The 14,870-nt window shown below is 48.6% G+C and overlaps 1 protein-coding gene across 1 annotated transcript in view; it reads right to left on the reverse strand.

Annotated features, from left to right (window-relative positions):
* The window catches only part of SPECC1L (sperm antigen with calponin homology and coiled-coil domains 1 like), a 126,627-nt gene extending 116,560 nt beyond the window's left edge, over nt 1-10,067 (reverse strand). Inside the window, exon 1 of the mRNA XM_029054169.2 lies at nt 9,897-10,067. The gene's annotated coding sequence lies outside the window, so the exon portion shown is untranslated. The remainder of the gene's footprint in view (nt 1-9,896) is intronic.
* Between the last annotated feature and the right edge of the window lie 4,803 nt (nt 10,068-14,870).

Raw genomic sequence — 14,870 nt, forward strand, 5'->3', positions numbered from 1 at the left:
TATTACAATTGTTATTATTACTATTGTAGATAATTTTATTCCCCATCTATTCACCCCATTAGACAGAAAGTTCTTTGAGATTAGGGAGTCATGTACTTTATTTCTATTGTTCTTTTCTCAAGTCTTTAGAACAGTGTCCTTCACTCAGGAGTGTTTCAGTAAATGTATTATAGAGAGGTGCACATTCTTGAGCACTTACCGGGTGCAAAGCACTGTACTAAACGCTTGGGAGAGTAGAACAGACACATTCCCTGCCCACAACGAGCTACAATCTAGGGGATGAGCTTTCATATTGAAGGAATTGATCTAACCATCTGTACAATGGACTGTACAGAAACTCTGCTTGAGGCTCAGGGGCTGAGCATTACAGGATTATCTCTGTAGGCATCTGGAGAGTCTCAGAGGGTTTCCAATGAAACCCAGGAAGAGAAGAGGGTCGTTGAAAAAGATGTAATTTTAGGAATCCTTACTTTGAAGAGAACCATGCTGTCAGTTCACGAGACTAGAAGCTAACCTATACGGAGCAACTAACCACTGACATCTCCTCCACCAGACCTCCCTGATAAAGCCCTGCTTTTCCCCAACTCCACCTCCCTTCTGCATCACATATGCATTTGGATCTGTACCCCATAAACATCCCACCTTCAGCCCCACAGTACTTATGTGCATATCCATAATTTCTGGGAATGTTTATCTCTCTCTGGACTGTAGCTCCTTGTGGGCAGGGAACATGTCTACCACTCTTTTTTTACTGTACTTTTCTAAGTAAAATGCTCTGCACATAGTAAATGCTCACTAAATATCATTGTGCGATTGATGAGACAGGTTAAAAAAAGGTGTTATGAGCTCTGGTATTTTTTTTTTTTTTAACTTGCAAGGAGTTTCACTGCAAGGGAGGTCACAGTGATAATAATAACTGTGGTATTTGTTAGGTGTTTACTATGTGCCACTCACTGTAATACACGCTGGGGTAGATCCAAGGTAATTGGATTGGACATAGTCCCTATCCCACACAGGGCTCACAAGACTCAATCCTCATTTTATAGATGAAGGAACTGAGGCACAGAGAAGCTAAGTAATCTGCCCAAGGTCACACAGCAGACAAATGGCAGAGCCAGGACTAGAACCCAGGTCCTCTGACTCCCAGCCCCGTGCTCTTCCTGCAAGGCCATTCTGCTTCCCAATAACCAAATTGGCCTTGTGTCGATCTTCTCTGATGTGGCTCCAACTAATGCTACCAGTGCTAGCTGAATAAAATGCTGCCCAGCGAAACTAAACTGTTTTATATTGTACTCTTCCAAGCGCTAATAGTAATAATAATAATAATAATGGCGGTATTTGTTAAGCACTTACTATGTGCCGAGCACTGTTCTAAGCGCTGGGATAGATACAGGGTAATCAGGTTGTCCCACGTGAGGCTCACAGTTAATTCCCATTTTACAGATGAGGTCATTGAGGCACAGAGAAGTTAAGTGACTTGCCCACAGTCACACAGCTGACAAGTGGCAGAGTGGGGATTCGAACTCAGGACCTCTGACTCCCAAGCCCGTGCTCTTTCCACGGAGCCACGCGCTCTGCATACAGTAGGTACTCAATAAATATGATTGATTGCATGAATGATACGATATGAATGACTACAAACAAATCGAAAATCAACTTGCAGCAAGGCATGGTCAATGCCTTGCAGAATCTCACAAAGTCTCTACTTTTAGGAGTTTGCCCGGTGCTATGTAGGTCAAGTTAAAAGGCCTTCAATAGCCTGTGGGGAGACTAAAGGCTCAAGGAAAATCATTGCCAAACTAAGGAACTCTGTAAACCTTGATGTCTTAAACCTATATACAACACTCTCAAACCTCTGGAAAATGAATAGGGCTCTTTCTTTATCAAAGGTTAGGGAGACAGTCCTGTTAAATTCAACCGACTTCGGCGACCGAAACGAGGGACTTATTGTTCACCGTGATGGATGAATCCCTTAGAATCACGAGTACCTGACAAAACGCAATAGGAGCCCTTGTTCCAACCTGCGAAGAAGTTCTTGTCAAACAAAATAAAACCACCTCAGAACTCATGACAGATGTGCTGACATTTTCAAGCAGAAAAAGGCTAGACAGTGTGGTTTAGTGGAAAGAGCAGGGGCTTGGGAGTCAGAGGTCGTGGGTTCTAATCCCAGCTCCACCGCTTGTCGGCTGTGTGACCTTGGGAAAGTCCCTTAACTTCACTGGGCCTCAGTTCCCTCATCTGTAAAATGGAGATGAAGACTGTGAGCCCCACAACCTGATTACCTTGTATCTACCCCAGAGCTTAAAACAGTAGTTGGCACATAGTAAGCGCTTAATACCATCATTATTATTAGAGAAGCAGCATGGCTCAGCGGAAAGAGCCCGGGCTTGGAGTCAGAGGTCATGGGATCGAATCCCAGCTCGGCCGCTTGCCAGCTGTGTGACTTTGGGCAAGTCACTTTATTCCTCTGTGCCTCTGTTACCTCATCTGTAAGATGGGGATTAAGACTGTGAGCCCCACGTGGGACAACTTGATCACATATCCCCCCAGTGCTTAGAACAGTGCTTTGCACATAGTAAGCATTTAACAAATACCACCATCACTACTATTAAAATGCCATAGGACTTCAAACACACTATTAGATATCTCCTCCACCAGACCTCCCCAATTAAACCCTGTTTTTCCCCAACTCCACCTCCTTGCTGCATCACATATGCACTTGGACCTGCACCCCATAAACATCCCACCTTCAGCCCCATAGTACTTCTGTGCATATCCATAATTTATGTTAATGTTTATCTCCTGCTCTGGACTGTAGCTCTTTATGGGCAGGGAACATGTGTACCACTATTTTTTTATTGTACTTTTCTAAGTAAAATGCTCTGCACATAGTAAATGCTCACTAAATATCATGGAGCAATTGATAAGACAGGTAGAAAAATGTGTTATGAGCTCTCGTTTTGTTTTTTTTTAAAACTTGAAAGGCACCTTTTAATGGCACCTCATAAAAGCTGTACTCTGTACATCCTGAATGAATTTACAACCCAAAGACAACTGGAATTACTGTAACACTATACATTCTCAACCTCTTTGCTATAGCAATATCCTCTTAAATCCATTTATGTTTCTTGTCTTTTAAAATTCAGAAAACAATTCCGATATATATATCTGATAATGAGTACTGAACAACACCCGGCATATTTTGTGGGATTATTTAATAGTACCTATTAAACCCTTACTATGTGCCAGGCACTGCTCTAAGTGAAAACGTAGATACAAGGTAATCAGGTAGGACACAGTCCGTGTCCCATATGGGACTCACAGTCTTAATCCCCATTTTACAGATGAGATAAGTGAGGCACAGAGAATTAAAATGACTTGCTCAGGGTCACAGAGGAGACAAGTAGCTGAGTCAGGATTAGAACCCAGGTCCTTCTGACCACCAGGCCCATGCTCTATCCATTAGGTCACACTGCTTCTCAAGTGGGTACTAAAATGTCTACATTCACTTTTTTTCAATATTGTCAAGGTTTCTTTCCTTCTCTATACTGATAAAATTCTACATTTTTTCAAAATAGAGAACGTAAGAGTCAGATACCATTTCAACACCCCTCTTCTAATGCATTATTAAAACATGTTTATTATAGATTCATTCATTTTACTTTCTCCTACTTTAGCACTCTAATCCCAATTCTCCAAATAGCATTTTCCTTCAACAAAAAGCAATTTTTTTTGTCAGCACACACTGCTCTAGTCAAGTAAGGTGGTTTCTTCTCCCTCCATTGCTTTACCAGCTGAGTAAAATCTCCTCCCCCTTAAATTGGATAACTCCACGTAATAAGATAAATAAGCCCCTTTGCAAATGCAAAACTGCCAGAATCAGCATTCCGTATAGCCTGTCTCAAAACAATAGCATTTCTGCCTATTTTTGGCAACGGTGATGCTCGGTATGTACTGAGCCCCTGTTCTTCCCAACCCGAATATGGATCATACACAGTCCTGGCTCTCTCTTAGGACAGATGATTGGTTTGGAAATTTTATGACAACTGCTTAAACTTAGAAGTGTGCATTTTTGGCACATTTTTATGAAATGGGAACTGCTATTTCTTACTTGGACTAAACAAAGGATCTTCTGCATCCTTCAAGATTCTCCAGAATCCAATTATTTTGGGGCAGGGGGAGGGAAAGAGGAGGAAGTGGTGCAGCCTGGTCAAGGTTTGGGGTGCAGCCTTGTGACCACGGACCATATTTGTGGTTGTCCCTCTGCACGAGCAAACACTGTTGAATTCTCACAAGGCTTTTCCCCATTGTTTGTGAATGTGGCACTCACATCCACCAAGAAAAATCACTGGGGTCTTGTAAACCTATTTTTAAACACAGCTACTTATGAAAGATTTGGAAACACCAACTTCAATTTAGGTGGCCTTGGTTTTTTTTTTTCTAATGATATTTGTTAAGCACTTACTATGTGCCAGGCACTGAACTAAGCACTGAGACAGATACAAGAAAATCAGGTTGGACGGTCCCTGTCCCACATGGGGATCACAGTCTTAATCCCCATTTTACAGATGAGGTAACTGAGGCACAGAGAAGTTAAGGGATTTGCTCACGGTGACACAACAAAGACAAGTCATAGAGCTGGGATTATTATCATTATGGTATTTGTTAAGCGCTTACTATGTGCCAAGCACTACTCTAAGCGCAGGGCCTCTGATTCCCAGGCCTGGGCTCTTTCCACTAGGCCACACTGCCTCATTCATCCACTGATAAAAATTTGCCTCAGTGTGGCTTGGTGGAAAGAGCCCGGGCTTGGGAGTCAGAGGTCGTGGGTTCTAATCCGTGCTCCGCCTCTTGTCAGCTGTGTGACTGTGGGCAAGTTACTTAATTTCTCTGTGCCTCAGTTACCTCATCTGTAAAATGGGGATGAAGACTGTCGGCCCCACGTGGGACAACCTGATGACCTCGTGTCTACCCCAGCGCTTAGAACAGTGGTTGGCACATAGTAAGCGCTTAACTAATACCACCATTATTATTATTAATAACGAAAGGAATGGGGAAATTAAATGAGCAACAAAAGGAGACTTGAAAAATTCAGGGGTCTGAATTATGCTTGCTAGTCTGCCCACGAAACCTGCCCAAGTGATTTAATAATAATAATAATAATGCTGGCATTTGTTAAGCGCTTACTGTGTCCAGAGCACTGTTCTACGCGCTGGGGTAGATACAGGGTAATCAGGTTGTCCCACGTGAGACTCACAGTTAATCCCCATTTTATAGATGAGGTAACTGAGGCCCAGAGAAGTTAAGTGACTTGCCCACAGTCACTCAGCTAACTGGCATGGCTGAGATTCAAACCCATGACCTCCGACTCCCAAGCCCGGGCTCTTTCCCCTGAGCCACGCCATTTCTCAGGTCCACTCTTTCTTCTCATGCCCCCAGCCATGCTCCTGCTTATAGGAGCGGGGAGTGAGGGAGACATTCCCCGACCAAGCTAAGGGCCAATTCAGGTGGGATCACGCACCGGTTTTATTAACCAGCTCTGCTCTAATTTTTACTTGCCAGGGCGATCTAGGCTCGTAAGATTGGCCAGCAACTCGCCTTTACCACCCTCATCTTCAAAAAGAGAAGCGGCGTGGCCCAGTGCAAATGGCATGGGTCTGGGAATCAGAGGCAGCAAGTTTTAATCCCAGCTCTGCCACTTGCCTGCTGTGTGACCTTGGGCAAGTCGCTTAACTTCTCTGTGCTTCAGTTACCTCATCTGTAATCAGCGGTATTTATTGATCGCTTAGTACGTGCGGAGTACTGTACTAAGCACTTGGAAGAGGGCAATTCGGCGGAACTAAAATGGGGATTAAGCCTGCGAGCCCTTTGTGGGACAGGGACAGTGTCCACCTGATTAGCTTGTATTTATCCAGCACTTAGGACAGTGCCTAATACATAATAAATGCTTAACAAATTACCACCAAAAAAAAAAAAGAAAGGACCCCTAGAATGGCAATTCTCACAGACAATAAGTCTTCTCTCACTCTGCTGTTACATTTCCTAAGGTATAGGCAGAAAGTCAGAAAAGAGACAAACCAAGCAAAAACAGAGAGCTCAATCACTTTTCTTCCTAGAAAAAAATAAAATCACCCCAGGACCTCTAAAAACAAGTGCACATTATAAGAAAAGTGACGATAATAGTTGCTCGGTACTTCTTATAGTGGCAAAAGCATAGCTCAAAAAACCATATGCCAACGGCTGTTGATTACAAACACTCAAGGGCACACAGAGTTCATAGTATTTCCTGAGATCCTCGTTGCCCCTCATTTTCAGATTTTCTGCAATTCTTTACAGTGTTTTTTTTTTAAAGTATTTCCGAAGGCATTTCCAATGATTTGGGAGTCTTTTTAATACCAACAAGTAGTAATCTACACCCCTGAAAGGTGAAAGTAAAACTATTCCTAGAATGATTCGTTGGCCCTCCTTTCCCGACTGGCATGCCAGAGGTATTAAAGAATAATCGCTTTGCATATGAATGACTGCTAGAATTCTTCCTTGATTCGTTTGCAAATATTGTAGTCTCAAACAACCAGCCCCATGCAGCATGGAAATTAACTTTCTGATCATTTTCTGGGGGACACCAGGATGAATGGCCGGATTTCAAACTATCCAATTACGCTCTCCGATTTCTTTGTGGGTTTTTTTTTTTTTTTTGAAAATCAACTTAAGGCGTTTAAGGCGAACACACATCTGCCAAGATAAAATGCAAATACCAGGATAAAAAGGAATCTGTGCACAGATCCAGAGAAAGCACTATATAAAAGAGTGAATGCTACTCTGGCCTTCAGAAGTACTCACTAATCGACCAGCGCTTAGTACAGTGCCTGACACATACTAAGCGCTTAACAAACATTACAATTAGGATTTCTTGGGTGCTTACTGTGTACAGGGCACTGTACTAAGAGCTTGGGAGCGCTCGCTGGGCCTTGCTGATCAACCAGCGTTTGGTACAGTGCCTGGCACAGAGTAGGTGCTTAACAAATATTACAATTAGTGTTTCTTGGGCGCTTGCCGGGTGCAGAGCACTGTACTAAGCGCTTGGGTGCACTCACTGGGCCTAGCTGATCAATCAACCTGTGGTTAGTTCAGTCCCTGGCACATAGTAAGGACCTAACAAATATTACAATTAGTATTTCTTGGGTGCTTACTGTGTGCAGAGCACTGTACTAAGCCCTTGGGTGCACCTACTGAGCCTCGCTGATCAATCAACCAGCACTTAGTACAGTCCCTGGCTCATAGTAAGCACTTAAATGTTACAATTAGTATTTCTTGGGTGCTTACTGTGTGCAGAGTACTGTACTAAGCACTTGGGAATTATTACAACTGTAAGCCCATCAAAGGGCAGGGACTGTCTCTATCTGTTCCCGATTTGTACAGTCCAAGCGCTTAGTACAGTGCTCTGCCCATAGTAAGCGCTCAATAAATACTACTGAATGAATGAATGAGGACAATTAGTAATTCTTGAGCGCTTGCTGTGGACAGAGCACTGTACTAAGCGCCTGGGAGCACTCTGGACCTCGCTGATCAATCAACCAGCGCTTAGTACAGTCCCTGGCACAGAGCAAGTGCTTAACAAATATTACAATTAGTATTTCTTGGGCGTGTGCTGTGTGCGGAGCACTGTACTATGCGCTTGGGTGCACCCCTGGGCCTCGCTGATCAACCTGCGCTTAGTACAGTTCCTGGCGCAGAAGAGACGCTTAACAGATATTACAGTTAGCGCTTCTTGGGTGCTTACTATGTGTGGAGCACTGTACTAAGCCCTTGGGTGCACCCCCTGGGCCTCGCTGATCAACCTGCGCTTAGTACAGTTCCTGGCGCAGAAGAGACGCTTAACAGATATTACAATGAGCGCTTCTTGGGCGCTTACTATGTGTGGAGCACTGTATTAAGCCCTTGGGTGCACCCCCTGGGCCTCGCTGATCAAGCAGCCTGGCTCAGTGGAAAGAGCCCGGGCTTGGGAGTCGGAGGTCACGGGTTCGAATCCCAGCTCTGCCCCTTGTCAGCTGGTTGACCGTGAGCAAGTGGCTTCGCTTCTCTGGGCCTCAGTTACCTCACCTGTAGAGAGGCAGCGTGGCTCACTGGAAAGAGCCCGGGCTTTGGAGTCAGAGGTCATGGGTTCGAACCCCGGCTCGGCCACTTGCCAGCTGTGTGACTGTGGGCAAGTCACTTCACTTCTCGGTGCCTCAGTTCCCGCATCTGGAAAATGGGGATTAAGACTGGGAGCCCCACGTGGGACAACCTGATTCCCCTGTGTCTACCCCAGCGCTTAGAACAGTGCTCGGCCCACAGCACACGCCCAAGAAATACTAATTGTAATATTTGTTAAGCACTTGCTCTGTGCCAGGGACTGTACTAAGCGCTGGTTGATTGATCAGCGAGGTCCAGAGTGCTCCCAGGCGCTTAGTACAGTGCTCTGTCCACAGCAAGCGCTCAAGCTTAGAACAGTGCTCGGCACATAGTGAGCGCTTAACAAATACCAACATTATTATTATTATTATTATTAAAATGGGGATGAAGACGACCTGATGACCACGACCTGATGACCCCGTATCTCCCCCAGCGCTTAGAACAGTGCTCTGCACACAGTAAGCCCTTAACAAATACTAACATTATTACGATTATCATCAACCAGCGCTTCGTACCGTCCCTGGCCCAGACGAGGCGGTGAACCGCTCTTACAGTGCGCGTTTCTTGCGCGGAGCACTGTGCGCCGCTGGCTGTGGGCAGGGAGTGGGTATATTTCCATTACCCTATTTATTTTGTTAATGAATTGTACATCGCCTCGATTCTGTTTAGTTGCCATTGTTTTTACGAGATGTTCTTCCCCTCGACTCTGTTTCTTGCCATTGTTCTCGTCCGTCTCCCCCGATTAGACCGTAAGCCCGTCAAACGGCAGGGACCGTCTCTCTCTGTTGCCGACTTGTTCATTTCCAAGCGCTTAGTCCAGTGCTCTGCGCATAGTAAGCGCTCATTAAATACTATTGAATGAATGAGTGTGACCACAGTGTGGGGGAAAGGCGGAAAGCTGACAGCCGGGGGGGTGGGGGGGGGGGGGGGTCGGGGGGCGGCGGCCGCAGGAGGAGGAGGAGGAGGAAGGGGGCGAGGGGAGGGCGAAGCTGGCGACCGCCCAGGCCAGCGGGCCGGGTCGGGCCGGGCCGGGTCGGAGGCAGGGCGAGGCCAGGGACGCCTCATCCGGGGGTCTCCCCCTCCCTCTGTCTCTCCTCACGGCCCCCTGTCCTCTCTCCTCGGCTGCCCCTCTCTCCCCTCAGAGCCCCCTCTTCTCTCCTCCCAGGCCTCTCCCTCCTCAGAGAGAGGCCCCCTTTCTCTCCTCAGGGCCCCCCTTCTCTCCTCCCAGGCCCCCCTTCTCTCCTGGAGTGTCCCTCTCCCTCCTCAGGACCCCCCTCTCCCTCTCCTCTCTCTCCTGAGGCGCCCATTCTTCTCCTGCTTGCCCCTCTCCCTCCCCACAGACCCCTCTTTCTCTCCTCAGGGGCCCGTCTCTGGTCTCCTCAAGCCCCCTGTCTGTCCTCAGGGGCCCCTCTCTCCTGTCCTCACAGACCCCTCTTTCTCTCAAGTCCCCCTCTCCCTCCTCAGGCGCTCCTCTCTCTCCTCAGACGCCCCTCTCCCTCCTCAGGGCCCCCCCTCTCCTCACAGCCCCCCTCTCCTCTCCTCAGACGCCCCTCTCCCTCCTCAGGGCCCCCCCCATCCTCACAGCCCCCCTCTTCTCTCCTCAGACGCCCCTCTCCCTCCTCACAGGCCCCCGTCTCCTCTCCTCAGACGCCCCCCTCTTCTCTCCCGTCAGACCCCTCTCTCCTCTCCCTCCCCAGAGGCCGGGTGAGGGACGCGGCTCTCACCACGCGGCGACGGCGGCGGCGACGGCGGCTCCTCGTCCTCCTGGTCGCGCCGGTGTTCCCGCTCCCGTCGGTGGGGTGGGGTGGCCGCAAAGCCCCCGGCGCCCGGTCCAGGTCCGTTGCCTCAGCCCGAGGGCGGCCCCCGAGCCCCAACAGCGGAGCGGAGCGGGGCCCGCCTCCACCTCCGCCTCCGCCCCGCCCCCGCTCCGCCCCCGCCTACTGCGCAGGCGCCGCTGCTCGCGCGGAGGCTGGAGGGGGGCGCGCGCGCGTGGGGGGACACCCCGGGGGCGGGGCCCGCCCCTCTGAGGACCTCCCTCCCACTGCGCAGGCGCCGCTGCTCGCGCGGGGGCTGGAGGGGCGCGCGCGCGGGGGACGACCCCGGGGGCGGGGCCCGCCCCCTCCGAGGACCTCCCGCCCACTGCGCAGGCGCCGCTGCTCGCGCGGAGGACACCCCGGGGGTGGGGGGGGGGACCGTCCCGCGCATGCGTGGGAGGAGGGCTCAGCTTCGGTCCTGCTGCAGCCCCCGACGAAGCTTCCCCTCTGCGGCCTCTCATATAATAATAATAATAATGTTGGTATTTGTTAAGCGCTTACTCTGTGCAGAGCACTGTTCTAAGCGCTGGGGGCGATCCAGGGTCATCAGGTTGTCGCACGTGAGGCTCACAGTTAATCCCCATTTAACAGATGAGGGAACTGAGGCCCAGAGAAGTCAAGTGACTTGCCCACAGTCCCACAGCTGACAAGTGGCAGAGCCGGGATTCGAACCTATGACCTCTGACTCCCAGGCCCGGGCTCTTGCCACTGAGCCAGGCTGCTTCATGTCATTCATTAAGTCGTATTTAATAAGAATGTTGGTAGGTGTTAAGCGCTTACTCTGTGCAAAGCACTGTTCTAAGTGCTGGGGGGATACAAGGTGATCGGGTTGTCCCACGTGGGGCTCACAGTCTTAATCCCCATTTTACAGATGAGGTAACTGAGGCACAGAGAAGAGAAGTGACTTGCCCAAGGTTACACAGCAGACAAGTGGCAGAGCTGGGATTAGAACCCATGACTTTCTGACTCCCAGACCCGAGCTCTAGCCACTATGCTGTGATGAGTCTCGTGTAATTCTCATGTACCCTCCCAAGCGCTTAGGAAAGCACTCTGCACAAAGTGAGCGCTCAGTAAATATGAGAAGCAGCGTGGCTCAATGGCAAAAGCCCAGGCTTGGGAGTCGGAGGTCATGGTTTCGAATCCCGGCTCTGCCATTGGTCAGCTGTGTGACTGGGCAAGTCACTTCACTTCTCTGTGCCTCAGTTACCTCATCTGTAAAATGGGGATTAACTGTGAGCCTCACGTGGGACAACCTGATGACCCTGTATCTCCCCCAGGGCTTAGAACGGAGCTCGGCACATAGTAAGCGCTTAACAAATACCAACATTATTAAATATGACTGACTGGTTCCATTAAGTGGGACGCTCCCAAGAGCTTAATATAGTTCTCAGCACATAGTAAATGCTCAATAAATACCACTGATTGAGTGAGTGATTGGTTGGAGCAAGAAATGACCGTGGAAGCCACCGCCGGCCTTGTGACTAAGCCGGAAAGATAAAGGAGGGGTGAGAGCGAGAGAAGGGTCAGAAGAAAGGCCACCTGGCACAGACATCACCTCTGGCCACTCATGTGTCACATGGCAGATTGCTCCATCATCTCCCGTTGTGTGACTTGCTCACTGCCTTCGGGATGAAACTCTTAGGCAGGGTCCCTCCCGAACCAAGTTCCAAGCCAGAGATCTTGGAGGGAATGGAAGGTCACCTTTCCCTGGTCGTGCCACCCCCATCGTTTGCCTGCAGAACTTGGCTTTGGCTTCAGCTAGACTGTCTGCCCGAGCTCATCCCTTGGGAGGATGTGAGAGGGAGGGAGAGAGAGTGCGTGTGTGTGTGTGTGTGTGTGTGTGTGTGTGTGCACGCTCCCTTGCTTATGGGGGTGAGGGGTAGGAAGAGGTAGAGTTAAGTAGCCGGGAGCAGACATTCTGCCCTTAAATTGCTTCTTACCCTCCTATATAACATTTTGCAACAGCAGCACCCACAGGAGTGAGTGCAGGCATTGAGCTGCCAGCCCCAAGCCCGAGACCTTGGCCCCTCTAATAATAATAATGTTGGTATTTGTTAAGCGCTCACTATGTGCAGAGCACTGTTCTAAAAGCGCTGGGGGAGACGCAAGGGAGTGAGGTTTTCCCACGTGGGGCTCACAGGCTTAATCCCCATTTTACAGATGAGGGAACTGAGGCACCGAGAAGTGAAGTGACTTGCCCAAAGTCGCACAGCTGACAAATGGCCGAGCCGGGATTTGAACCCATGACCTCAAAGCCCGTGCTCTTTCCACTGAGCCACGCTGCTTCTCTACTTCTCCCCCTCCCTGAATTGTCTCACATGGTGACAGTTGAGTGGGAAGGGCTAATCCCTTGGGGGCTGCTAGAGGTTTGAAGGAGAGGGCGCGGGCAACGGCACCCTCTCCTCCCTAACCCTTCCAGCTGGACTGATCATCTTTGCCATCGGTGGTATTTATTAAGTGCACACTATATGCGGAGCGCAGTACTATGCACTTAAGAGAGTGCTTGGGGAAGCAGCGTGGTTTAGTGGAAAGAGCACGGGCTTGGGTCAGAGGTCGTGGGTTCTAATCCCGGACCCGTCACTTGTCAGCTGCGTGACTTTGGGTAAGTCACTTCACTTCTCTGGGCCTCGGTTCACCTGTAAAAGGGGGATTAAGACAGTGAGCCCCACGTGGGACCACCTGATAACTTTGTATCTACCCCAGTGCTTAGAACAGTGCTCGGCACATAGTAAGCGCTTAACAAATACCAACATTATTAACATTATTATCAATAAATACTATTGAATGAACTATTGAATGAAAGCACTTAACAAATGCCATTATTATTATTTTTATTACATTATAACAGAGTTGGCAAACATGATCCCTGCCCAAGATGAGCTAACAAGGCTCTAAGGGGCCCACCCTTCCCAGCAAGCAGGATATCTGACGCTCGCCTTCATGCAGGGTGGAAGGAGGCCGGTAGAGAAAAAATGGGCCGTTGGGGACTTGGGCTGGAATATGCAACCATCCCCAATCATCTTCCACAGCCCTGCTCAGTGGTAAGTGTTGGGAATTGGCTTCTGGGCGGGTTGGGGTAAGTGTCCTTCCATCAGGACAGACCTGCCTTCAGCAACGATGCACCTGATTCAGAAAAAGGCCTTAATCTATGTGGGACATGGACTGTGTCCAACACGATTAGCTTGTATCTACCCTAGCATTTAGTACAGTGCCCAACACATTGGAAAGCACTTAACAATACCATTAAAAAAAATGGAGCGCAGGATTCTCCGAAGAATGAGATTCTGGCATGGCCGGCATATTTGGCAGAGGGACCTCTTCTCTCTGCCAGGACCAGAAAAAAATTAACCTGGAGTTTTTCCTCTTGTAATTTTTAACAAAATTTCACCCTATATACTGCGATTCATTCTTCCTTGAGGAAATAGCTAACTGGATCAAGAAAGTCAGAATGACTTTTGGGAAAATAGTAATGGGATGTCAATGTGGGATCAACCTGTAGCAGAACAGTGAGTGTAACCAAATTTGACTATGCGACTTGTTTTTTCTAATTAATTCATTCAATTGTATTTATTGAACACCTACTGCGTGCCAAGCACTGTACTAAATGCTTGGGAGAGTACAGTAAAGCAATAGTCACATACTCAGATGCAGCCTTCAGCACCTTCCACAGTTTTACCACTATAACGCATATGCCATTGTTTACACAGTGCTTGGCACAGTAAGTACTTAACAAATACCATAAAAAATAATATGTGCAATAACAGTGAGAAGCAGCATGACCTAAAGGAAAGAGCACAGGCCTGGGACTCAGAAGGCCTGGGTTCTACCGGCTCAATGACATTCAATCATTCATTCATTCATTCACTCATTTATTAAACGCTTACTCTGTGCAGAGCACTGTACTAAGCGCTTGCGAAAGTACAATACAACAATAAAAAGTGACATTCCCTGCCCACAGTGAGCTTACAGTCTGGGAGGCGGGGCAGACAGACATCAACACAAATAAATAAACTTACAGGTATATTCGTATGTGCTGTGTGACTGAGAGGTGGGGGAAGAGCAAGGAGAGCAAGTCAGGGCAAAGTAGAAGGGAGTGGGAGATGAGGAAAAGTGGGACTTAATCTGGGAAGGCCTCTCGGAGGAGATGTGCCTTCGATAAGGCTTTGAAAGGGGGCAGATTAATTGTCTGTCGGATCTGAGGAGGGAGGGTGTTCCAGACCAGAGGCAGGATGTGGAATAGGGGTCGGTGGCGAGAAAGGCGAGATGGAGGCACAGAGAGAAGGTTAGCAGTAAAGGAGGGAAGTATGGGGGCTGGGTTGGAGGAGAGCAGCGAGGTGAGGTAGAAGGAGGCAAGGTGAAGGAGAGTTTTGAAGCCGTTGTTGAGGAGTTTTTGTTTGATATGGAGGTGGATGGGCAACCACTGGAGATTTTTGAGAAAGGAGGTGACATGCCCTGAACATGTTTGTAGAAAGATAATCCAGGTAACGGAGTGAGGTATGAACTGGGGTGGGGAGAGACAGGAGGTTGGGCGGTCAGCAAGAAGGCTGATTGAGTAATCTAGGTGGGATAGGATGAGTGATTGCATTAACGTTTGGATGGAGAGGAAAGGGTTGATTTTAGCGAGGTTGTGCAGGTGGGACCAACAGGATTTGGTGACGGATTTAATGTGTGGGTTAAATGAGAGAGAGGAGTTAAGGATAACGCCAAGGTTATGGGCTTGTAAACCGGGAGGCATGGTGGTGCTGAATATCTGCATGTTGACCTTGGATAAGTCACTTAACCTCTCTGTGCCTCAGTTACCTCAACTGTAAAAAGGGGATTAAGACTGTGAGCCTCATAAGGGACATGGACTGTGTCCAACCTGGTTAGCAGTTATCTACCCCA

The sequence above is a fragment of the Ornithorhynchus anatinus genome, chromosome 2 (genome assembly GCF_004115215.2).
Source record: "Ornithorhynchus anatinus isolate Pmale09 chromosome 2, mOrnAna1.pri.v4, whole genome shotgun sequence".
Lineage (NCBI taxonomy): Eukaryota > Metazoa > Chordata > Mammalia > Monotremata > Ornithorhynchidae > Ornithorhynchus > Ornithorhynchus anatinus.